Consider the following 25,614-nt stretch of genomic DNA (forward strand, 5'->3'; position numbering starts at 1 on the left):
ATGAGCCCATACAGCAGCTTTCAGAAAACCCACCAACTTCTCAGCTGCTCCTAGAGTACAAGGGCAGCACTCACCATGACCCAAGTGGATGCAAAGCCAAATAGTCATCTTAGTTTGTTCAGTTTGCTTACCCACTGTTTTTTTCAGGTTGTTTTTCTTCAGGTTTGCACTTGCTGCTGTTCTATATTCAGTATATTCACACCTAATCTGTACTAATGCTTTGTCTTTCAACACACCATTAACATATTGTTTGCCTTTGCTCCGTGACCTTTTGGTCAGCTATGTGGCCTGGTCCAATCTGCACCTTCTCCTTTGTTATCTCTTGCCCAACCCCCACCTCACTTGTTTATAATCTGTGACTTTTCTAATATTTGTCAGTTCCGAAGAAGGGTCACTGACCCGAAACGTTAACTCTGCTTCTCTTTCCACAGATGCTGCCAGACCTGCTGAGTGAATCCAGCATTTCTTGTTTTTGTTTCAGATTTCCAGCATCCGCAGTATTTTGCTTTTATTTTAGTCATCTGAGGACTATCCAGAACTAAAATACAGATCTCAATGTAATAGTTATGTGCAGTAACACAAACAATGATGGGCAAGATGCTCTGGTCCATCCAGCCTGTTCCACACAATTGTGATATCTTACCTACACTCTCCACCTCACCTGAAGCCATGGGATCTCGTGGGGAATGTAAAAAAAATCAGATTAAGAACTCAAGCCAATTTGTTGGGGAAAAAATCTGGGGAATTCCTCTCTGCCCAACAGACAATTGAAATGAGTCTAGGTGGTTACTCTGGCCCCGATAATTCTATGTAGTACCTACCCCTTTTGTGAGATGTGATCTCTGTCCCAGCAAGAAACGGGTCCAGCTCTCACTTGAAGGAATTCAGTGGATTGGGGACCGCTGCATGAGTGGGCACTCTTTTCCATTAGTCCATTATTCTCCAGAAAAAGAATCACCTCCTGACATCTAACCTAGACCTGACCTTAAACAACTTACAATTGTGACCCCTGGTCCTCCCTAACTTATTCAATTGGAACAAATCGACACAATCTGTAATGACCTTGTATTTACCCTCTTGTTATTAAGTGGGTCTGGCTACCATTTGGAGGTCTTCTCTCATACAATAATTTTACTAATTAAACAGGCTTTGTTGTAATTTTTAGTCAGTCAGTGAGAATCTCTCTTCCTTAAGGGAAATCGGTATTTTCCACTGGGGCCTGAGTAATCCCAGTTAGTTAATTACCAGACTTCATTCTTCATAGAAAAATAAGCATTTGAGAATCAATCTTGTACTTCAAAATAGTGGATAATTTTTCGATAAACAAGTTGCCATTTTTGATTGACTATTACCATACACAGAATGAGACACTGTAATGACACATAAGTCAACGACAATGAGTAGAGTAGGTTTTTGGTTGGTTCTCTGCTCTCTCCATCACACTGGAGACTCTGATTCTGACTGAGGACCCGTGCTCACTCTGTTCTTCCCTGGTTCCCTGTCTTTCAAGTCTCTTTTGCCTTTCTGTCCCAGGCTTCTTTTTATGCCTCATGCTTCTACCCCCATGTGATCTGTGCTGATTTGCTCCATCAACTAAGAACGATCAAGCACCCATCTTCAATCGCTTCATCACCTTATAAACCTTGATTAGATCATTCGTAGTATATGCTTCCTGAAACAGTATCAGTGCTTTTAGCCTATTTTGATAACCAAGATGCTTTAAATTGTGAATTAGTCTAGTAGTCCTCTAATGTACCTTTTCCAAAGCTTCTAACCCTAACCCACCACATGTAAAGACCAAAACTGGACACAGTATTCCAACCAAGGCCTGCAAAGTCTTGGGGTACAAGGACAAAATGGTATGATGTGTCTTTTAGTCAACTGTCTTAAAAATACACAGCAGCACCAATTCTCTCTCAACCTATAACTGCTTTCTGACCATGGCCATCTAACCAGTTGTAATGGAAACCCCACATGCCACATGGAAATATTAATTTTGTCGTATGGAACCTTGTCTGAGATTTTTACTGGCCATTATTACAAATAACTCTTAAAAAGAAGAACAGAGCAGTTAAAGATGGCCACACACAATTTGCATAGGAGAGGCCAAAGGCAGGCTGGAAGACCGAGGTGATTACCCAGTTTAGCCAGAACAATGAAGGTGCTCCCTGATTCAATTACCTAGAATCGTTTTGTCAATGTTGATCGTCAACAACCATCAACACTCATTGACTCTGAAAGAGCCAAACCCCCCTCCCCCCACCAAGTACGTCTGGACAGCCTTGAATCTCAAAGATCATTTCAGAAACTTCAGTTCCAAACAAAGAGGTGGTCACATGACATGACTACCTGTGTAACTCTTGAGAGTTTGTGAATTGTGCCTCAGAAAGCAGACAGTAACTGAACTCCAAAGAAAGAACTCTTTCGCTCCAGCAAAGTCCCAGGGGAGCCTCGGCTGCAGCTAAACCTCAAATCTACAGATCCTCACAGTCAGCAAAAGAGGATGGATAAAGCCTCTCTTCAGCTATCCGGAACCAGAGAAGCAAGCCCAAATTGTGCACGTGGCTCAGCGAGGACTTCTAGACTTCAATTTCCACTGAGGACACTGGGACTACACTTCAGTATTTAAATTCCATTTTTATTAAGGACTCTACTCCAACCTCCCAACTCTTTTTTCCCTCTGTAATCTATTTGTACGTGTGTGTGCCTCTCATGTGAATGTGAGAGTGGATGCGTTGTGTATTTTAGTCATTTTAACCGGTTTAGAGTGATAAGGTTAATAAACTTATATCTTTCTTTTTTAAACTCAAGAAAACCTGTCTGATCAGTTCATTTGCCAGTATATATTACAGTAACAGGAGCAAGTGCTCACTGAGATGGTAAGTTAAATCACTGTGTTAAAAAGATAAACTCTATTGCGGTCAAACCAGAGAAGGGGCGAAAGGGGAGCCTGAGACCCCTTCCTCACCTGGTCGTAACAATTCTCAGTCCAGCTTCTGGTAGTCGATCTAACCACTATTTTAGAAGCTTCAATCTTGTAAGAAAAGCCTCTTCTGTGGTACCTTGTGTCACGAGAGTTTTTTTTTTAAACTAAAAGGTCTATGTGCCTTTAAAAGCTGGGAGAAGGGTTTTTTTTCTGTGAACACTGAATGTTGACTTGGTGCTTGAAGTAAAACCTGTATGCAAGCATCCAGAAAGATTTACAACTGTCTTGTGACTTGGTTGCTGTTGAAAGCTTTTAGTTTTGAGTTCTGCAGAGTGAAAGAATCAATGTTGGAGACCTGGGTTTGTAGACCAGAAAAAGAACTCTCCCTGAAAGGAAGACTTGTCTCTCTTGTAAACAAAAAACTAATCTTACATTTGAGTTGGGGCTGTGCTATGCCTGGAAAGAGATAAAAGATGCCTGGAGAGGAAAAGACCCAGAGAAAGAAGAGTTGCTGCTCTCTGTGGAGAAAGGCTCCTTTGCTGAGAGGAAGCCTGCATTGTTAAAGGTAGCAAAATTCCTATTGTCTCCAGTCTCTGGAAAATCTTTGCCTCAAGAGTGAGTCCTGTTGCCTTTTGTGTTTTTGGAAGATTCTGAAATCTCAAGAAAGTTTCTACTGTTAGACTACTACTTTAAAATTTAAGTAGACCTGTTGCTACAACCTTCTGCTGAAAGATCTGTGTGACACCTGCTGCAGACGAAGTGCCTTGAACGCCTACCCATCACAAACTGTTCATCAATCTCACTGAATAGACTTTGAGTGGCATCTGACTATTTGACTCTGGGACACCTCACCGATCCAGAAATATCCTATCAGAAGTTGCCCAGTTATTTTATTGTTCCTAAGAAACAGTTCTAATTTAAAACATCATTTTTAAACCGGTTAACTGTTGATTTTTGAATGTATGTGTGTGTACATTAGGGTTAGAATTAGTTATAAAATGTTTTCATACATAGAGATTTATTTCATTATCGTTTAAAACTTAGTTTATCAATAAATAGTTAATTTTGTTATTATTTAAAGAAACCTGGTTCGGTGTACTTTATTCTGGGGAATAAATAAAGTGTTTAATTTGGCTAATTTCCAGTAGGTGGGAAAATTTACTAATATGCTGTGACCTGTGGAGTAGTGGGACTGAATTAACAGTGCATTACTCCCGCCTTGGTCGTAAAACTTGTCAAAAGCTTTCTAGAAATCTAAGTAGACAATATCTACTGGGCTTCTCTCATCCACCACCTTGGTGACTTCTTCAAAGTGTGTAATCAAATCTGTAAGACATGACCTTTTTTGAAGGCATATTGGGTGTCCTTAATATGTCTTATATATATGAGCATATATACACATGTTCCTCTAAAATCTGAGGTGACAAAGGCACACTTTTAGCCATGTTTGTAATATTTTGAAAGGAACTGGGAAATCTGATAGCTGGAATGTTCAGTGTACATTGGCTTTAACAGTAGACCAGAATGAACGTGTATTTATCAATTAAAATTATTCATTGACCATTACTTGAGCTTTGTCCTAAATTTCACAGCAAAAAAGCAGTTTCCATAAACTTATGACCTAATATATATGAATGAAATGGCACGCCACACGACTAACAATGATTCTTTCATGATGATGTTAACACATCAACATATTTGTCAACTTCCTACTGTTCTCCTTTCGGCTGTGAAAGGCAAGATATAACACATCATTGCACCATATTGTTCAGGTTAAAACAGATAGTTGAATTTAGTCGCAAAGCAAATTGATTGCAGAGAAGCAGAAACCCACAGCAAAAAAAAGGAACAATCTTTGGAATCCATTCCACCAACATTTGAACTAAATATCTAATGAAACTTTACATGGACAATTAACACCATGGACTCCCTTGCACCTCAATGTGGAATCAGGCAGCTGAGATGCGGAACTAAAGTCCTCAGGGAAAACACTTTCTCATACAGTTTGTCGGTTCAAAAGCCAGTTTCCTCTGAAGATCAAATGGATTCCTTACAACAATCAGGAAGTTAAGACTGTTACAGGTGTTAAACTTGAAACAACCAGTTCCTTTGAAATGTACCCCTGTGCAAACTTGAAAACGTTAACACTACAAAGGCAAGAGGTAATTTTGCTGCCGTTAACACTGCAATAAACTGGCCATGCTAAATGGCCATCCCCACCTCTGGAAATTAGATATCACTGGCTGATTTTGCATATTTTTCTTCTGCCCAGAACCAAAACCAAAAAAAAAACCCTGGCCCTGATATTTACGAGGAGAGAACGGCAATGACTTTTACAGGCTTGGAAACTAGTAAATACGGTTAACATGGAGATCCTGCCGAATTTGAACAATTTTTTCCATTGTTTCCTGCCCAGCAGCTGGCTAGATTGGCTAGTTATCAGGTGGGAAGGCCTGCGAAAGGAAGTTACTACAGGCATGACTGCAGAGGAAGGAGGGAGGGAGAGACCACAGTGGGAGATTGGAATCAGGTTTCAGGAGGGGACTGCCATTAGACTGCAGACCACAGTGGGTGGTGGTGGGCCCCACATCAGACCATGGTGGGGTGAGGGGAGGGGTGCAGCATCGGATTGAGGGAGAGGGAGGCAAATCATGGCAGTTTGGCTCTGGGGGGTCAGGGATGGGGAAGCACACCTGCTCCTTCTAGCCCATAGGCAGTACTGGAAAACCACTTACCTACTGGGTCGGACAGTTCTCTCCTCCTTTAGCTTCTGAGTTTCCCGAGCTCTGGCAATCCCTGCTTACAGCTATTAAATCCAAATGGATTTTCAAATCTGAGGCACGCAACCTTACTAACATATTTAAAATTACTGACCCACCACTCGAGAGCAGGTTACTCAACTGGTCCCCCCAACCCCACGCATACTGCTCCAGTTAAACCGGAAGTAGGCACACTCGCAGTGGGTTGGGGTCAGGTTTCCCATTCTTAAGAATTTAAGATTTTCAGAAGTGCCAGTATCATGGTGAAAGTATATTTAGTTAAGTAATTAGAGCACAAGAACATAAGAAACAGGAGCAGGAATAGGCCATATGGCTCTGTGAGCCTACTCTCCCATTCAACATCATGCCTGCTTATCTACCTCAACTTCACCATATCCCTTGATTCCCTTAGTATCCAAAAATCTATCGACCTTTGTCTTGAATATACTCAACGACTGAGCATCCACAACTCTCTGGGATAGAGAATTCCAAAGATTCATAATCCTCTGAATGAAGAAATCTCTTCTCATCTCAGTTCTAAATGCCCAAACCTTTATTTTGAGACTGTGAGCCTCTAGTTATAGACTCCCTAGCCAACAGAAACATACTCCCTGTCAAGCCTCTTAAGAATGTTGCATATTTCAATGAGATCAGCTCTCATTCTTTTAAACTCCAAAGAATATAGACCTAGGGTACTCCATCTCTCCTCATAGGACAATCCCCTCAGCCCAGAAGTCTGTCTAGTAAATCTGTACTGCATGCCCTTAAGAATATTCTTCCTTAGGCAAGGAGACCAAAACTGTACACAGTATTCCGGGTGTAGTCTCACCAAGGCCCTAATTAATTGCAATAAAACTTCCATATTCTTACACTCTAATCCCTTTGTAATAAAGGCTAATACACCATTTGCTTTCCTAATTGCTTGCTCGACTGTATGTCAACCTTTTGCGATTTGTGTACAAGGACACCCAGGTCGCTCTGAACAGTCATTCACCATTTTACAAAAAATTTGCTTTTCTATTTTTTCCTACTAAAGTTGATAACTTCATACTTCACATCATATTCCAACTGCCATGTTCTTGCCCACTAAACCTGTCTAAATTGTTTTGCAGCCTCCTTGCATCCTCCTCACAGCATGCTTTCCCACCTATAGTGACGAATGTACAGACAGCAAACTTGGATATATTGCACTCAATCCTCTCATCTAAGTCATTAATATGGATTGTAAATAGCTGAGGCCCAAGTACTGATCCTTGCTGTACCTCTCTGGTTACAGCCTGCTAACCTGAAACTGACCAGTTTATTAACCAATCCAAGCTAATATTATTACCCCAAATCCCATAAACCCTAATTTTGAGTATCACAAAGAATCACAGAATTGTTACAGAGCAGAAGACAGCCATTCAGCCAATTGTGTCTGCACCAGCTCTCTGAATGAACAATTCATCTAATGTCATTCCCCCGCCTTCTCCCCGTAACCATGCACCTTCTTCCTTTTCAGATAATAATCCAATTCCCTTTTGAATGCCTTGAATGAACCTGCCCCCACCTCAGGCAGTGCATTCCAGACCTTAACCACTCGCTGTGTGAAAACGTTTTTCTTCATGTCGCTTTTGCTTCTTTTGTCAATTACTTTAAATCTGTGCCCTCTTGTTCTCGATCCTTTCATTAATGGGAACACTTTCTCCCCATCCTTTCTGTCCAGACCCCTCATGATTTTGAATACCTCCATCAAATCTCCTCTCAGGATTCTTTTCTCCAAGGAAAACAGTCCCAACTTCTCCAATCTATCTTCATAACTGAAATTCCTCATCCTTGGAACCATTCTAGTGAATCTTTTCTGTACTCTCCCCAATGCCTTTGCATCTTTCCTAAAGGGCAGCACCCAGAACTGGACGCAATATTCCAGCTGAGGCCAAACTAGTGTCTTTTACAAGTTCAACAGAACCTCCATGCTCTTGTACTTTATGTCCCTATTAATAAAGCCCAGGACACTGTCTGCTTTATTAACCACTCTCTCAACCTGTCCTGCCACCTTCAATGACTTATGCACATACACACCCAGGTCCCTCTGCTCCTGTACCTCATTTAGAGTTGTACCCTTTATTTTATATTGTCTCTCCACGTTCATCCTACCAAAATGAATCACTTCACATTTCTCCACATTGAATGTCATCTGTCACTTGTCCGCCCATTGCACTAACTTGTCTATGTCTTTCTGAAATTCTACACTAAAGCCTGGCTCGGGTATAAAATTAAAACCCAAATTGGGCCCAACCCGACAACAGCCAACCTGAACCCGCGCCGGGCCTGGGTTCTTTAATTTTTTTAAATGCGCGATCCGACCCGAACCCGACACATGTAGTCGGGTTTGGTCAGGTAGCCAGGCTTTACTGCAGAGTGTGGAGTCTGGACTGCACGTTTCCCACCTTAACGTCCTGAATGTTCATTTGAAGATTACTTCCCGGAGCAAGACAGCACTGTTCACGTCCAGCCCAACCCGACCAGAGCCCGAATGCTGGACCCAGAAGAGAGACCCAACCCGAACTCGACATTTGTGGTCGGATCTGGTCGGGTTCAGGTCGGGTAGCTACACTTTATTCTACACTATCCACCTCATAGTTAACAATACTTCCAAGTTTTGTATCGTCTGCAAATTTTGAAATTGTGCCCAGTCCACCAAGGTCATTTATATACATCAAGAGGAGTAAGGGTCCCAACACTGACCCCTGGGGAACTCCACTACAAACCTGCCTCCAGCATGAAAAACATCCATTAACCACTACTCTCGTTTTCCTGTCACTCAGCCAAATTCATATCCATGTTGCTACATGTTGCCTTTTATTCCATGAGCTATAACTTTGCTCACAAGTCTGTTGTGCGGCACTGTTACGAATGTTTTTTGTAAGTCCATGTATATCACATCAACAGCACTGTCCTCATCAGCCCTCTCTGTTACCGCCTCAAAAAAATTCCAGCAAGTTAGTGAAATACGATTTTCCCTTAACAAATCCATGCCGGCTTTCCTTAATTAACCCGCATTTTTCCAGGTGACTATTGATTTGGTCCAGAATTATTGTTCCTATAAGTTTCCCTACTACCGAGGTTAAATTGTAGTTGCTGGGCTTATCTTTAGATCCTTTTTTGAACAAGGGTATAACATTTGCAATTCTTCTGACCTCTGGCACCCCTCCTGAGTTTAAGGAAGACTGGAAAATTATGGCCAGTGCCTCTGCAATTTCCACTCTCACTTCCCTCAGTATCCTTGGATGCCTCTCATCCGGCCCTGGTGCTTTCTCAACTTTTAAGTATAGACAAATTTTAAATCCTGGCCTGGGTAGCATCTTCTTCCTTGGCAAAAACATATGCAAAGTATTCATTTAATACCTCAGTTATTCCCTCTGCCTCTATGAGTAAATCTACCTTTTGGTCCCTAATAGGCCTTTTACCACCCTTCTACTATTTATATGCCTACAGAACACTTTGGGATTCCCTTTTATGTGTTCACTGCCAGTCTCTTTTCATACTCTCTCTTTGCTTCTCCTATTTGCTTTTTAATTTCCCCTCTGAACCTTCTGTGTTCAGCCTGGTTCTCCACTGTATTATCCACCCGACATCTGTCATAAGCATACTTTTTCTTCTTCATCTTAATCTCTATCTCCTTTGTCATCCAGGGAGCTCTGGATTTGTTTTCCCTACCTTTCCTCTTCGTGGAAATACACCTAGACTATGCCCAAACTTTCTCCTCTTTGAAGGTAGTCCATTATTCAGCTACTGTTTTTCCTGCCAACCTTTGATGCCAATTTATTTGGTCCAGATCCATTCTTATCCCATCGAAGTTGGCTTTCCCTCAGTTAATTATTCTTACTCTAGATTGTTCTTTGTCCTTTTCCATAGCCAACGTATACCTTATGATACAATGATCACTGTCCTCTAAATGTTTACTGATATTTGATCCACTTGGCCCACCTCATTCCCAAGAACCAGGTGCAGCAGTGCATCCCCTCTCGTTGGACTGGAAATATAATGCTGTGGAAAATCTTCCTGAACACGCTCTAGGAACTCTTGCCCCTCACTGCCCTTTACATTACCATTATCCCAGTCTATATTTGGATAATTAAAGTCCCCTGTAAAATAATCTGTTGTTTGGCACCTTACTGAATACTTCTTGAAAATCCAAAAACATTGCACCCACTGGTTCTACTGATGCAGGCTAACTGGCTTATAGTTCCCCGTTTTCTTTCTCCCTCCTTTCTTGAATAGCATCATACAGGAAATGCGCCAGAGAAGACATAGGTGACTTGCCCTCTGAGTTTCTTCCCCCCCCATCCCAACCCAACCACCACCTTCCTAAGAGGAAGCACTGGTTTCTTGGTGTCCAGTGTAGCAGTTAATATCTAGGTAACTGCAAATGTGAACCCATGGGATACCATGGCATCGCCTCTTGTGGCATCAATACATTGTGTAATTGCACTATGTCTTGTGTTTATTTCATTATAAAGAACTGCTTTGATCATCACACTTATCTGATTCAACTACAATCCTAATCCCAATCCTAGAAGAGCACAGCATTCCAATTTACCATTGCCATTCAGCCCCACATAAAGAACTCGAATCCAAGCAAGGCTTTGTCAGATGATTTAACAGTAGTAAATGCAGCAATCCAGAATCCAGTCTCCAACCCCCAAATATTAAATGTGGAATGCTATGGACAGAATGAGGGAGAGCGAACAAGCAATTCCAGTATAAACCTGTACTCACTCAGTGGTGAATCCTTCAGGTTGGTAAAATTCTATAATATTCATGACAGCTGAAAAGAAACTGCACAGGTAAAACACAACTTTTTTTAAAAAAAAGAAAAATGAATAATTTTTTCTCTCTCAAACAAGCATAAAAAACATTTGAAAAATGTTTGATAATTGGTGTGCATGATTCATTGCTTTTGTTTCTCATGTAGGGAATTAGATGCCTTCCACAGTGAAAGTATTGTGTACTAGCAAAGAATTCAAAAGAGGGTTTGAAGAACAGACGTGAGAGTTTGTAAAATTCCATTTAAAAGTTTTTTGCAAGCTTATAAATCAAGTACATCTTGACAGGATGATAAATATTTCTGCTCATGAAACAAACCAGAATTTGTCCACAAGAACCCAGTCTTCAAATATTGATTCAGCATTACTTGGAGATATTGATCATAGTTCACTGTTGGCCAGAACAGACTCTGTGTGTAATTAGTGCTGTAACAATGGTCAAAGTACCATAGCCATGTATGGTTCTGATAACCCTGACTGTGCACGGAATTTGTGCTTTCAATTCGTGTTCACAATAAAAATCTAGCCTTTGTGTAAACTGTCCTACATTAGAAGATCCTGCATGAAATTATAGCCATTATATTGTAGAAAGTACCAGTAAGATAAAATACAGCATAACAAATAGCAGATGACTGCTTCCCTCAGACTTTCACAGCCTAGCACCAAGCAAAGTATTGATTAAAGAAGCGTGCACTGTATCAGTGAATGAACAAAGCAACTACTTTTTGTTATTACTCATGTTCTCTAGGATGTCATTGAACTCCAATTTCATTGACCCATTGATAACAGGTGTCCTCCGGAGCTTCCAAAGTACATATCTTCATTAATTATTTTCTCAAAAATCTGATTAGTGAATGTTTGAAGACTCAAAAATGCGTGATGCACCATATTAAGTTCCAAAAACGCATCACTGTAAAGCCCTCTTAACAATGGTTAAGGTAATTCATTTTTTAATTTTCTCCAGTTATTTGACAGTTCAGCATACAGATTACATTTTTTTAATGCAGAAAAGCTTGATATGATTACAGGACATGATCACACGGAATAACAAGTGACATTTATGTTCTTTTGTGAATGCAGGACAGATAATTACCCATAGCGAGGTGGGGTAGATCTGACGGCTAGCCATCCTGCATTGTGCTTGTGCTGCTCATACTGCAAAACTGGTAACGGCATGGTAGCATATCTTCAACATAGCTTCAGTCAAGGAAGGTACGTGGTGCACAAAGACTAAAGAAGGGAAGAAAATATGTGACCAGCATGAAGTGGCCATAGTCAGGTCAGTGCTGGTTATTCACCAGATGACAAAGTCCCGATCTTGATTGAGCAATTGAGATAATGAGGGAAAGGGCAGTCTATCCGAACCACTCTAAAATATCTGTCAGTTATAATGTACCAATGAGGATCTGAGCAGGGGAAAGATGGCAGCGGGGACAAACGGTGAATGAATGCAATTGTTTTTGCTTTGTGGCAGAATGTTTCTATTTTACTGTATTCTTTAAAAAAGGTTTAATTTATTAATGTTAACCTTTGATCTAAAATGGATTCAAGTCAAGGTTTTGTGGAGCTGAGAGATGTTAAAGATGTTAAATACTCTATGGGTGTTTAATAAAAATAACTATGAAAAAAAAAATTATTTCAAAAGATGCAGATTTCATTAGAACTATATTAGAAGTGAAAGATCAGTCCACACAAAAGGAATGGAACCTTAAATTTCTGCTTCTCTTTCATTTTGGTTTAGTGAGTTCACATTTTCTGCTCTGGCAGATTGCAGATGAAGTTTCATATTGGACAAATTTGATTTTTATCAGCTGTCACTAACAAAATTGTCCATCATCTTAATCTATTCAGCACAGAAGAACAAAATAAAGGATATTACAGAAAACATTTAGACTGGCATTTAGAAGGATCCTAAATTGAGGCTTTGGGTGGTGATTATCACAACAGAACATAAATGTTACTTGTTATTTCAGTGATCATGTCCGGTAATCGTATCAAGCTTTTCTGCATAAAAAAATGTAAATCGGTATGCTGAACTGCCAAATAACTGGAGAAAATTTAAAAATGAATTACCTTAACCATTTCTCAGTTCACCATGCACAAAGCAAAACTACAAGCTCAAAACCTCAAGGTGGTCGGTGCAAAATTATATTTTCAATTTTGCAGAGGACTTTTAAACTCATGGTTATGGCAATTACATTAAAATATCTTTCTGCAAACTACACTATGCATCATCTATATAAACTCATGTTAGTATGGGATTGTTCCATTAATTGTTTTAATTTACTTGCTTTGACTTGTCAATGAAAGAATTACTCCTCCCTTCCCCTGTCCTGATGCCCCTACAATCTGTTAACACAGCAGAGGTTTTTGTAAAAGTATTATTCAAGGTCCTTCTTTCCCAGCTTCTCAAATTTTCTTCACAGTTTCTTCCACTTCTGGATGTCTTACTCTTGTTGGAATATGTAACCATGGTATTTTTAGTTCTTCAGTAACTTCCCCAAATGGCTACTTTTCATGTTTGAGCTTGGAGAAACAATGCTACTCGACTATCCACAAAAACACATCTAAAACTTCAACCTATTTTCAGCTGTTATCTACAGATGCACATTTTCCAACAGCAGTTGTTGTATCACCAATTTTTCCTGTCCCTAGTCCTAGCAGCTCCAGCTTGGTCAGCTGACTCACCCAGACCCAAAATCAAACTAATGGCTTTTTGGTCTGTAGGGCTCAGACCAATTAATTACTATGCCAAGTTTAAATGCCAGGTCCTGTGTTTTGTAGGTGTCAACAGGATGCAATTCTCTACATCAGTCATGGTGTTTCAATTTAGAATCAACGTGTAACATTAGACTCAAATGTGGTCTCTGCTGCGGCTGCTGCATGTTCTCACTAGCCAGCTGGTATGTGTGAAAATGGTCATCCACTGTAACCATGGAATTTTATCCTATTGCACTTTAGTTCAATATATTTAAAATTCATTTGAAAGAAATTAAGTGATTAGGGCTGATCTGCAGACTCTCTTAATTGCTGCTGGGTTATGAAGGATGTGCCTTAACAGTTCCATATGCGTATGTACCCAACATGAAACTCCTCAGCTGACAGCTCAAGATTACATGCTGCTTCTAAAAATGGAAAGCATCAGAGAGATAAAAGCTTTATACCAAATCTTAACAACCCAAGTCCTTAATAATTTAAAAATTATATTGTAATATAGAACACAAACATAAAAGCCTGGAAATTAGCACTGGCAGTGACAGTAGTCAAGCATGTTTTTATGCAATCTCTCTTTGAACATAGGAATCAACCGGTAGAATCTAAATAGGTTAACACTTTTGCTAAAATACTAGACAGAAGAATGTCACATGAATACATTAGATAACAATTTGCCAATTCAAAGTGGAATTTAAGTTATTCAGTCAATATAAACCAACAGCCCTAATTGTTAGCAAATGGACTATAGTATGTTGAGAATCCCAAAATCACATAATAAAACTGAATCTGATTTGATCATTCATAATAAACCAGTAGCTTTGGTGTTAGTATAGCAATATACTGTGCTACTTGGTATCTTTTATTAAAAATCAAGATATGTTTTAGGGTAGTGCATCTTTTACCTGACTTAATCAGTCAACCACTATTTCTCCAGAAACAGCCAGTGTTCTACTAGGGGAAACAAAGCAGCAGGACAAGTGGGATTGCACAGCCTGAGCGCCCTGTACTAGATCAGCGGCAAAATAGTAAATTGGACATGAGCACAAATAACCATCCATTCATTTTGCATGTATTTAATGTCAACAATACATATTATAGTCATTTTTTTAATTGTAGCAATTCTAATACTAACACATAACTCATCTTAACCAAGCTGAATCATGCCAAAATCTCCTGCTGGTCAAATGCATTAAACGCTCATGCATTTCATTAAGAAAGGAAACGACGGAAGCCATTGCAAGACAGATTTGAACTGCACAACAAAGCAATTTTGAGAACAAAATTAAGCAAATCATGCTGCTTGGTTCTGTACCTGAAACATTCCTGCCATATGCAGGAGATGGTGCAGGAGGGAGGGCTTTAGTTTCCTGGATCACTGGGTCTGTTTCTGGCGAAGGTGGGACCCGTACAAGTTGGATGGGTTGCACCTGAACCAGAACGGGACCAACATCCTTGAGGGAGGTTTGCTAGTGCTGTTTTTTTTTGGGGGGGGGGCGCGGTTTAAACTAATTGGGCAGGGGGATGGGATACAGAGTGGAGGCACAGTAAGGGGTGATGCACAGTCAAATATAGAAGAGAAACTGAGTCAGTCTGGAAGGCAGAGCAAATATAGACCTGTTAAGGCACAAACGAATAATGCAAGGCTGGATTGCATCCATTTTAATGCAAGGAGTCTTACTAGTAAGGCAGATGAATTGAGGGCATTGATTAACATATGGGAATATGATATTATTGCTATCACAGAGACATGGTTGAGGGAAGGGCAGGACTGGCACCTCAATATTCCAGGGTATAGAATCTTCAGGCGTGACAGGGGAGGGGTTAAAGAGGAGGTGGTATTGAACTGTTGATCAAGGAGCCAATTACTGCAGTAAGGAGGGATGATATCTCAAGATTCCTCAAATGAGGCCATATCGCTAGAACTTGAAAACAAAAAGGGGACAATCACTTGGCTGGGAGTGTACTGCAGGCCTCCAAATAGTCAGGGAGAGATAGAGGAGCAGATATGTAGGCAAATCTCAGAGGTGTAAAAATAATAGGGTAATAATAGTAGGGGATTTCAACTTCCCCAATATCAATTGGGACAGTCTTCGTGCAAAAGGTTTAAAGGGGACGGAATTCTTAAAGTGCATACAGGAGAGCTTTTTGAGCCAGCATGTAAAAAGCCCTCCAAGAGAAGAGGCGGTACTGGACCTAATCCTAGGGAATGAAGCGGGACAGCTGGTAGAACTGTCAGTGGGGAAGCATTTCAGGGATAGTGACCATAACTCTGTAAGATTTAAGGTAGTTATGGAAAAGGACAATGATGGACCGGAAATAAAGGTACTGAATTGGGGGAAGGCCGATTTCAATATGATAAAACAGGATCTGGCCAAAGTTGACTGGAAGCAGATACTTGTAGGAAAATCTACATCGGACCAGTGGGAGTCATTCAAAAATTAAATATTGAGATTTCCGGGCCAACATGTTCCTGCAAAGGTGAAGGGGAGGACCAACAAGTCCAGGGAACCCTGGATGTCAAGGGGCATAGAGGATTGGATAAGGAAAGAAAAGGAGGCCTATGGCAGATCAGGGCACTGAAAACAGCGGAGGCCCTAGAGGAGTATAGAAAGTGTAGGGGAGCACTTAAAAAAGTAAAAAGGAAAATTCCAAGGCGTTTTAGAAGTATATTAAGGGCAAGGGGATAACGAGAGAAAGAGTAGCCCCCATTAGGGACCAAAGTGGCAATGTGTGTGTGGAGCCGGGGGACACAGGTGAGGTTTAAAATGATTACTTTTCATCTGTGTTCACTATGGAGAAGGATGATGTAGGTGTAGAGATCGGGGAGGGGGATTATAATATACTTGAACAAATTAGCATTGAAAGGAAGTATTAGCTGTTTTAGTGGGCTTAAAAGTGGATAAATCCCCAGGCCCAGATGAGATGTATCCCAGGCTGTTATGTGAGGCAAGGGAGGAGATAGCAGGGGCTCTGACGTAAATTTTCAAATCCTCTCTGGCCACAGGAGAGGTACCAGAGGATTGGAGGACGGCGAACGTGGTACCATTATTCAAGAAGGGTAGCAGGGATAAACCAGGTAACTACAGGCCGTGAGTCTAACATCAGTGGCAGGGAAACTATTGGAAAAAATTCTGAGGGACAGGATTAATCTCCACTTGGAGAGGCAGGGATTAATCAGGGATAGGTCGTGTCTAACAAACGTGATTGAGCTTTTCGAGAAGGTGACTTGATGTGTAGATGAGGGTAAAGCAGTTGATGTAGTCTACATGGACTTCAGGAAGGCTTTTGATGAGGTCCCACATGGGAGATTGGTTAAGGAGGTAAAAGCCCATGGGATCCAGAGTAATATGGCAAATTAGATTCAAAATTGGCTTAGTGGCAGGAGGCAGAGGGCGATAGTCGAGGGTTGTTTTTGCAAGTGGTACCACAGGAACTGGTGCTGGGACCCATGCTGATTGTAGTGTGCATTAATGATTAAGACGTGAATATAGGAGGTATGATCAGTAAGTTCGTAGATGACACCAAAATTGGTGGTGTCGTAAATAGTGAGGAGGAAAGCCTTAGATTACAGGACAATATAGATGGGCTGGTAAGATGGGCGGAGCAGTGGGGAATGGAATTTAATCCTGAGGTGAGGGGTGATGCATTTTGGGAGGACTAATAAGGCAAGGGATTATACAATGGATGGTAGGAGCCTTGGAAGTACAGAGGGTCAGAGGGACCTTGGTGTACTTGTCCATAGATCACTGAAGGCAGCAACACAGGTAGATATGGTGATTAAAAAGGCATATGGGATACTTGCCTTTATTAGCCGAGGCACAGAATATGAGAGCAGGGAGGTTATGATGCAGCTGTTTAAAATGCTAGTTAGGCCACAGCTGGAGTACTGTGTACAGTTCGGGGCACCACACTACAGGAAGGATGTGATTGCATTGGAGAGGGTGCAGAGGAGATTCACCAGGATGTTGCCTGGGCTGGTGCATTTCAGTTACGAAGAGAGACTGGATAGGCTAGGGTTGTTTTCCTTAGAGCAGAGAAGGCTGAGGGGGGACCTGATTGAGGTATACAGAATAATGAGCGGCATTGATAGGATAGATAGGAAGAAACCTTTTCACTTAGCAGAGGGGTCAATAACCAGGGGGCATATTTTTAAGGTAAGGGGTAGGAGGTTTAGAGGGGATTTGAGGAAACATGTTTTCACCCAGAGGGTGGTTGCATCTGTAACACACTACCTGAAGGGATGGTAGAGGCAGGAACCTTCACAACATTTAAGTAGTATTTAGATGAGCACTCAACGCCATAGCATACAAGACTATGGGCCAAGTGCTGGAAAATGGGATTAGAATAGATAGGTGCTTGATGGCCAGCACAGACACAATGGGCCGAAGGGCCTGTTCCTGTGCTGTATAACTCCATGACTCTATGCTGGTGGCATCATTCACATACAGATAGAAACTCAAGAATCCTGTCATCTCAGTAAGAAATTGTAAATACAGATCCAAGACAAAAAGTTCCAATGGTTTCGGATTTACATGCAGAATAATTTATGGTCTGAACGCAATACAACATCAAATATCTGACAATCTAAGAAATGTTTTTACCTAGACATGCCTGACACACTTGTCAACAATGCAATTTTTGTGTACACATTTCTTTTTAAATACTTTTTTAAATGTCAGTCATTTCCTAGTGGTTTCAGCAAATCTTTCCCAGCAACAAAATGCCTTCTGACTGCAGGATATGCCTACTTACAACAATAAGACCTTGTGACAGGTTACACAGAAGTCCAGAATAATATATGGTATATTGTATAGCACAGTACTCAATTATAGTGGGTAAACACGCAGGAGATCCATTAGTACCATTACAAAAATACCAATGGAATGGTAGTAAACTAGAGAAAAGGCCAAAAGACTTACGCTTAAAACCAAAGGCTATGAGTATTACTAAACACACAAATATACACACTCAAATGGAATTAGGTTGTCTGGAATGAAATCAGGAAATCTTCATAGTGGATGAGGGGTTGGCACCTAAAATATTGTTCAAAATGATCTACCAAGTGTTTACAGCATTTTGTTTCATATTTTCCAGTATTTACATTCTTTTGCTTTTCATTTAGCTTTTGCAGAATTCAACTGACCAAGTCAGACATTTTGGTTCTTCCAATTTTCCTCCTTTTTCCAAGCAGATGACTCAAGCTTGGGTGCTGTTCAGCAGGTGGCAACAACCCTGTGGCAATTTACCATTCTAATACATGAGCTGCTGACTGCGGGAAAGCTGAGCCATATTTTGTCCTCACCCCTTACATATGCACTTCCAACAGAAAGTAATGATTCGAGGTGGGAAATCTGAAACTCTGGCTTTTTTTTAAAAAAGTGTTTTCAGTCAGAGAATTCAGGTAATTATGACACATCTGCCACTGTTACAACTGAAGTTGCTTAACTTCGCACTGGCCAAGATCAGATCTGGCATGTTCCTGGCTTATATATCACACCATGAGGGATATTTATTCAGTGAGTCATTGGAAGTTAAACATCTTGCTGTGTGGGCTTCATAACTCACTCAAAGAAGCTATATAAAGAATGAATTTCCAATCACTTCAAAATAATCTTCAGGCTACACCAAATTTTAGATTAAACAGTTTAAAGGTTAATTGACGATGATATACTGTATGAGAAAAACATACAATAAGTTAATGGGCAATATAATCTGTCATCTCCGATAGAAGATACTCTGAAATTCTACTAGTAAATGGAATTAAATGACCAGAGAGAAAATGGAGACAACGGACAATCCTAAATTTTAAATTTTGAGAATTTGGATAAATGAATTTAGTCACATTTGAAACTCAAAGCTCCTGGCATTATTTTAATAGCACATCCATGGGAGCTTTCATATTGTAGATGTAGGCCAAAATGGGTAGTTAAATATGCATTTTTCCATTACCATTTGATTCCATAATTATAACTGTAATAATTCTCCAATGATGTAACAGAGGAGCAGCAGTTAACATGACAAACATACAGACAAAATATTCAAATAGCAGGAGCAAATGTAATTTTCAATCAAGCGATTATTTTGTTCCTGAATGCCTGTAGTTTACAAAAGCACCACAGACTCAAACTGAAATAATTCCTCTTGAGCATGCTCCAAATGGGGAGGGAGGGTGAAGAACAAGAGCACAAAGAAGTCGCCCAGGCACCTTCCATTAGTATCATTTAAGCCAACTAAAAAATTATTTGGTCAGACTGGACTGTACCATCTTTCAATGGACTGATTCACACCCATTTCTATCCTATCAACAGTTCTTTCTTCCAAGGTAAGATGACATCCTCCAATGCTATTGATATCGATACATAAAATATAATCAGAAGTTGCTTCAGAGTAACATTGAGATCATGTGATAATTTTTAATTACTATTTACAAATTCTTGGCAGACAAATTTATCAAAGAAAATGCACTCCTATGCAAACACTAACTTGCCTTACTCTGGGAACTTTTGCAAGGAGTCAGAGGCGGGGGGATCAAAGACAAGAACAAAAGACAGTAAGAGGAATAAGAAAAGTGATAGGCAGCGAAATCAAGGGCCAGAATCAAACGGTCACAGTGAAAAATAGTGGGAGGGGGCCAAGTAATGTTAAAAAGACAAGCCTTAAGGCTTTGTGCCTTAACACGCAGAGCATTCGCAATAAAGTGGATGAATTCTTTCTTTCTTTCTTTCTTTGGCCTCCTTGTCTCGAGAGACAATGGGTAAGCACCTGGAGGTGGTCAGTGGTTTGTGAAGCAGTGCCTGGAGTGGCTATAAAGGCCAATTCTAGAGTGGCAGACTCTTCCACAGGTGCTGCAGATAAAATTGGTTGACAGGGCTGTTACGCAGTTGGCTCTCTCCTTGCGCTTCTGACTTTTTTCCTGCCAACTGCTAAGTCTCTTTGACTCGCCACGCTTTAGCCCCGCCTTTATGGTTGCCCGCCAGCTCTGGCGAACGCTGGCAACTGACTCCCATGACTTGTGATCAATGTCACAGGACTTCATTAAAATAAAAGCAAAATACTGCGGATGCTGGAAATCTGAAACAAAAACAAGAAATGCTGGATTCACTCAGCAGGTCTGGCAGCATCTGTGGAAAGAGAAGCAGAGTTAACGTTTCGGGTCAGTGACCCTTCTTCGGAACCCTTCGGAACCCTTCCGAAGAAGGGTCACTGACCCGAAACGTTAACTCTGCTTCTTTCCACAGATGCTGCCAGACCTGCTGAGTGAATCCAGCATTTCTTGTTTTTGTCACAGGACTTCATGTCGCGTTTGCAGACGTCTTTAAAGCGGAGACAAGGATGGCCGGTGGGTCTGATACCAGTGACGAGCTCGCTGTACAATGTGTCCTTGGGGATCCTGCCATCTTCCATGCGGCTCAAATGGCCAAGCCATCTCAGGCGCTGCTGGCTTAATAGGGTGTATATGCTGAGGATGTTGGCCACCTCGAGGACTTCAGTGTTGGAGATACGGTCCTGCCACCTGATGCCAAGGATTCTCTGGAGGCAGCGAAGATGGAATGAATTGAGACGTCGCTCTTGGCTGACGTAGAGCAAGGTACTGAGGACACAGGCTTGATATACTTGGACTTTTGTGTTCCATGTCAGTGCGCCATTTTCCCACACTCTCTTGTCCAGTCTGGACATAGCAGTGGAAGCCTTTCCCATGCGCTTGTTGATTTCTGCATCGAGAGACAGGTTACTGATGATCGTTGAGCCCAGGTAGGTAAACTCTTGAACCACTTCCAGAGTGTGATCATCAATATTTATGGATGGAGCATTTGTGACGTCCTGTCCCATGATGTTCGTTTTCTTGAGGCTGATGGTTAGGCCAAATTTGGTGCAGGCAGCCGCAAACCTGTCAATGAGTCTCTGCAGACACTCTTCAGTGGGAGATGTTAATGCAGCATCGTCAGCAAAGAGGAGTTCCCTGATGAGGACATTCCGTACTTTGGTCTTCGCTCTTAGATGGGCAAGGTTGAACAACCTGCCACCTGATCTTGTGTGGAGGAAAATCCCTTCTTCTGAAGACTCGAACGCATGTGAGAGCAGCAGGGAGAAGATCCCAAACAGTGCAGGTGCGAGAACACAGCCCTGTTTCACGCCACTCAGGATAGGAAAGGGGTCTGATGAGACGCCGCTATGCTGAATTGTGCCTTTCATATTGTCATGGAATGAGGTGATGATACTTAGTAGCTTTAGCGGGCATCCAATCTTTTCTAATAGTCTGAAGAGACCAAGTCTGCTGACAAGGTCAAAGGCTTTGGTGAGATCAATGAAAGCAACGTAGAGGGGCATCTGTTGTTCACGGCATTTCTCCTGTAGCTGTCGAAGGGAGAACAGCATGTCAATGGTGGATCTCTCTGCTCGAAAGCCACACTGTGCCTCAGGGTAGACATGCTCAGCCATGCTCTGGAACCTGTTTAAAGCGACTCGAGCGAAGACTTTCACCACTATGCTGAGCAGGGAGATTCCACGGTAGTTGTTGCAGTCACCGCGGTCACCCTTGTTCTTATAGAGGGTGATTATAGTGGCATCGCGTATGTCCTGTGGTACTGCTCCCTCGTCCCAGCACAGGCAAAGCAGTTCGTACAGTGCTGAAAGTATAGCAGGCTTGGCACTCTTGATGATTTCAGGGGTAATGCCGTCCTTCCCAGCGGCTTTTCCGCTGGCTAGAGAATCAATGGCATCACTGAGTTCCGATTTTGTTGGCTGTACGTCCAGCTCATCCATGACTGGCAGAGACTGGGCTGCATTGAGGGCGGTCTCAGTGACAACATTTTCCCTGGAGTACAGTTCTAGGTAGTGTTCCACCCAGCGGTCCATTTGCTTGCGTTGGTCAGTGATTGTGTCCCCTGATTTAGATCTGAGGGGGGCAATCCTCATGATGGTTGGCTCAAAAGCCCTCTTAATGCTACCATACATTCCTCTGATATTTCCGGTGTCAGAGGCCAGCTGAATATGACTGACTAGGTGTTGCCAGTAGTCATTTGCGCAGTGCCTGGCTGTTGTTTGTGCAGTGCTTCTGGCTGCTTTAAGTGCTACGGATGTTAACTCGCTGGGGGCTTTCTTGTAGTTCAGCAGTGCAATGCGCTTAGCGGCAATGACAGGTTCCAGCTCTTCAATGTGAGATTGAAACCAGTCTGCATTCCGCTTCACACGTTTGCCATAGGTGGTCATTGCTGAGTCGTAAATGGCGTCTCTGATGTGGGCCCACTTGGTCTCTGCATCCCCTGTGGGAGTGTTTTGAAGGGCTTTTTCAAGTGAATTTAGAAACTTACTTAACAGCTATGAATGAGAAATTCTGCTCGTGTTGATGCGCGGGTGGCCCTTCTGCTTGGAGTGATGCAGCTTCTTTGGTTTGAGGCTAATCTTGCTGCACACCAGGGAGTGGTCAGTGTCGCAGTCCGCACTGTGGAAGCTGCGTGTGATTTGAACGCTGTTTAGAGAGGCTCGCCTTGTGACGATGAGGTCCAGCTGGTGCCAACAGCGTGATCTTGGGTGTCTCCAAGAAACCTGGTGAGAGGGTTTAGTGTGAAAGAATGAGTTGGTGATGCAGAGGGTATGATAGGTACATAACTCAAGCAGTCTCTGTCCATTCTCATTCATCTACCTATGCCATTGCGCCCAAGGCAGGAGGGCCATGAGTCATGGTCGGCCCCAACCCTGGCATTAAAGTCCCCCAGCAGGAACAGGTGTTCGGTGTTGGGGATGCTACTAATGATCTTATGGCGTTCCTCGTAGAACTGGTCTTTAGCTTCAGGTGGGGAGCAGAGTGTTGGAGAATAGATGCTGAGTAGGTGTAGTGGACCAGAGGCGGTGAACAGTCGGATGGACAGTATGCATTCCGAGCCATTTGAGGGTGGCTCTATCATGCTGAGCAAAGAGTTTCTGATGGCGAAGCCCACTCCGTACTGTCTTGGTTCATCAGGATCCCTACCCTGCCAGAAGAAGGTGTAGTCTTGCTCTCTTAGAGATCCACTCGCGGGGAGGCGTGCCTCCTGAAGTGCTGCAATGTCTACATTGAGTCTACTGAGCTCGTTGTTAATGATGGCAGTCTTCCGAGAATCGTTGATTTGTGTAAGGTCTTCCGACAGGCCAGGACACATAGTTCTGACGTTCCAGCTTGCAAAACGATGTAAACGGGTATGATATAGTCGGGATTACGGAGATATGGCTGCAAGGTGACCAGCATTGGGAAATGAACATCCAGGGATATTCAGTATTTAGCAAGGGCAGACAAAAAGCAAAACGCGGTGGAGTTGCATTGCTGGTTAAAGAGGAAATTAATGTAATAGTGAGGAAGGATATTAGCTCTGACGACGTGGAATCTGAATGGGCAGAGCTGAGAAACACTAAGGGGCAAAAAACATTAGTGGGGGTTGTATATAGACCCCCAAACTGTAGTGGTGATGTTGGGAATGGCAAAAAACAGGAAATTAGAGACACATGCAATAAAGGAACATCTGTAATTATGGTTGACTTTAATCTGCATATAGATTGGGCAAATCAAATTAGTCACAATACCGTAGAGGAGGAATTCATGCAGTGTATACTGGACGGTTTTCTGGACCAATATGTTAAGGAACCAACTGGAGAACAGGCCATCCTAGACTGGGCGTTGTGCAATGAGAGAGGAATAACTGACAATCTAGTTGTGTGAGATCCCTTGGGGATGAGCGACCATAATATGATAGAATTCTTCATCAAGCTGGAGAGTGACACAGTTGATTCTGAGACTAGGGTCCTGAATCTTAGTAAAGGAAACTAAGAAGGTATGAGGCACGAGCTGGCTATGATGGATTGGGAAACGTTACTTAAAGGGACGACGGTGGAAAGGCAATGGCAAACATTCAAAGAGCGCATGGATGAACTGCAACATTTGTTTATCCCTGTCTGGTGCAAAAGTAAAACGGGAAAGGTAACCAAATCATGGCTTACAAGGGAAATTAGAGGTAGCATTAGATCCAAGGAAGAGGCATATAAATTCACCAGAAAGAACAACAGACTTGAGGATTGGGAGCAATTTAGAATTCAGCAAAGGAGGACCAAGGGATTGATTAAGAAGGGAAAAATAGAGTATGAGAGCAAGCTTGCGGGGAACATAAAAACTGACTATAAAAGTTTCTACAGGTATGTGAAGAGAAAAAGATTAGTGAAGACAAATGTAGGTCCCTTACAGTCAGAAACAGGGGAATTTATTGTGGGGAACAAAAATGGCTGACCAACTAAATGCATACTTTGGTTCTGTCTTCACAAAGGAGGTCACAAATATCACACCAGAAATGTTGGGAAACAAAGGGTTTAGTGAGAGAGAAGAACTGAAGGATATCAGTATCAGTAGAGAAATGGTGTTGGGGAAATTGATGGGATTAAAGGCCGATAAATCCCCAGGGCCTGATGGTATGCGTCCCAGAGTACTTAAGGAAGTGGCCCTAGAAATAGTGGATGCATTGGTGGTCATCTTCCAAGATTCTATAGACTCTGGAACAGTTCTTACAGATTGGAGGGTAGCTAGCTAATGTAACCCCACTATTTAAAAAAGGGAGGTAGAGAGAAAACAGGGAATTCTAGACCAGTCAGCCTGACGTCAGTAGTGGGGAAAATTCTAGAGTCCATTATCAAAGATTTTATAGCAGAGCACTTGGAGAACAGTGGTAGAATCAGACAGAGTCATCATGGATTTATGAAAGGGAAATCATGCTTGACAAATCTACTAGAATTCTTCGAGGATGTAACTAGTATAGTTGATGAGGGGCAGCCAGTGGATGTGGTTTATTTGGACTTTCAGAAGGCTTTCAACAAAGTCCCACATAAGAGATTATCATGTAAAATTAAAGCGCATGGGATTGGGGGTAGTGTATTGCAATGGATAGAAAATTGGTTGGCAGACAGGAAACAAAGAGTAGGGATAAATGGGTCTTTTTCCGAATAGCAGGCTGTGACTAGTGGGGTACCGCAGGGATCGGTGCTAGGACCCCAGCTATTCACAATATATATGAATGATTTAGATGAGGGAACTAAGCGTAATATCTCCAAATTTGCAGATGACACAAAACTGGGTGGGAGGGTGAGTTGTGAGGAGGATGCAGAGAGGCTTCAGGGTGATTTGGACAAGTTGAGTGAGTGGGCTAATGCATGGCAGATGGAGTATAATGTGGATAAATGTGAGGTTATCCACTTTGGTAGCAAAAACAGGAAGGCAGATTATCTGAACGGCTATAAACTGAGAGAGGAGAATATGCAACGAGACCTGGATGTTCTCTTACACCAGTCGCTGAAGGTAAGCATGCAGGTGCAACAGGCGATAAAAAAAGGCAAATGGTATGTTGGCCTTCAAAGCGAGAGGATTCAGGTACAAGGGCAGGGATGTCTT

General features: G+C 41.9%; 1 protein-coding gene and 1 long non-coding RNA gene across 3 annotated transcripts in view; one reads left to right on the top strand and one right to left on the bottom strand.

Moving 5' to 3' along the window:
• LOC137377097 (uncharacterized protein C11orf24-like) overlaps positions 1–25,614 on the bottom strand; it is a 79,594-nt gene that overhangs the window by 33,602 nt on the left and 20,378 nt on the right. The window lies entirely within an intron of this gene.
• The window catches only part of LOC137377098 (uncharacterized), a 90,826-nt gene continuing 76,577 nt past the window's right edge, over positions 11,366–25,614 (top strand). Inside the window, exons 1-2 of the long non-coding RNA XR_010976363.1 lie at positions 11,366–11,431; positions 11,574–11,772. This is a non-coding gene — a long non-coding RNA (uncharacterized lncRNA). The remainder of the gene's footprint in view (positions 11,432–11,573; positions 11,773–25,614) is intronic.

This window comes from Heterodontus francisci, chromosome 14, assembly GCF_036365525.1.
Source record: "Heterodontus francisci isolate sHetFra1 chromosome 14, sHetFra1.hap1, whole genome shotgun sequence".
Classification (NCBI taxonomy): Eukaryota; Metazoa; Chordata; class Chondrichthyes; order Heterodontiformes; family Heterodontidae; genus Heterodontus; species Heterodontus francisci.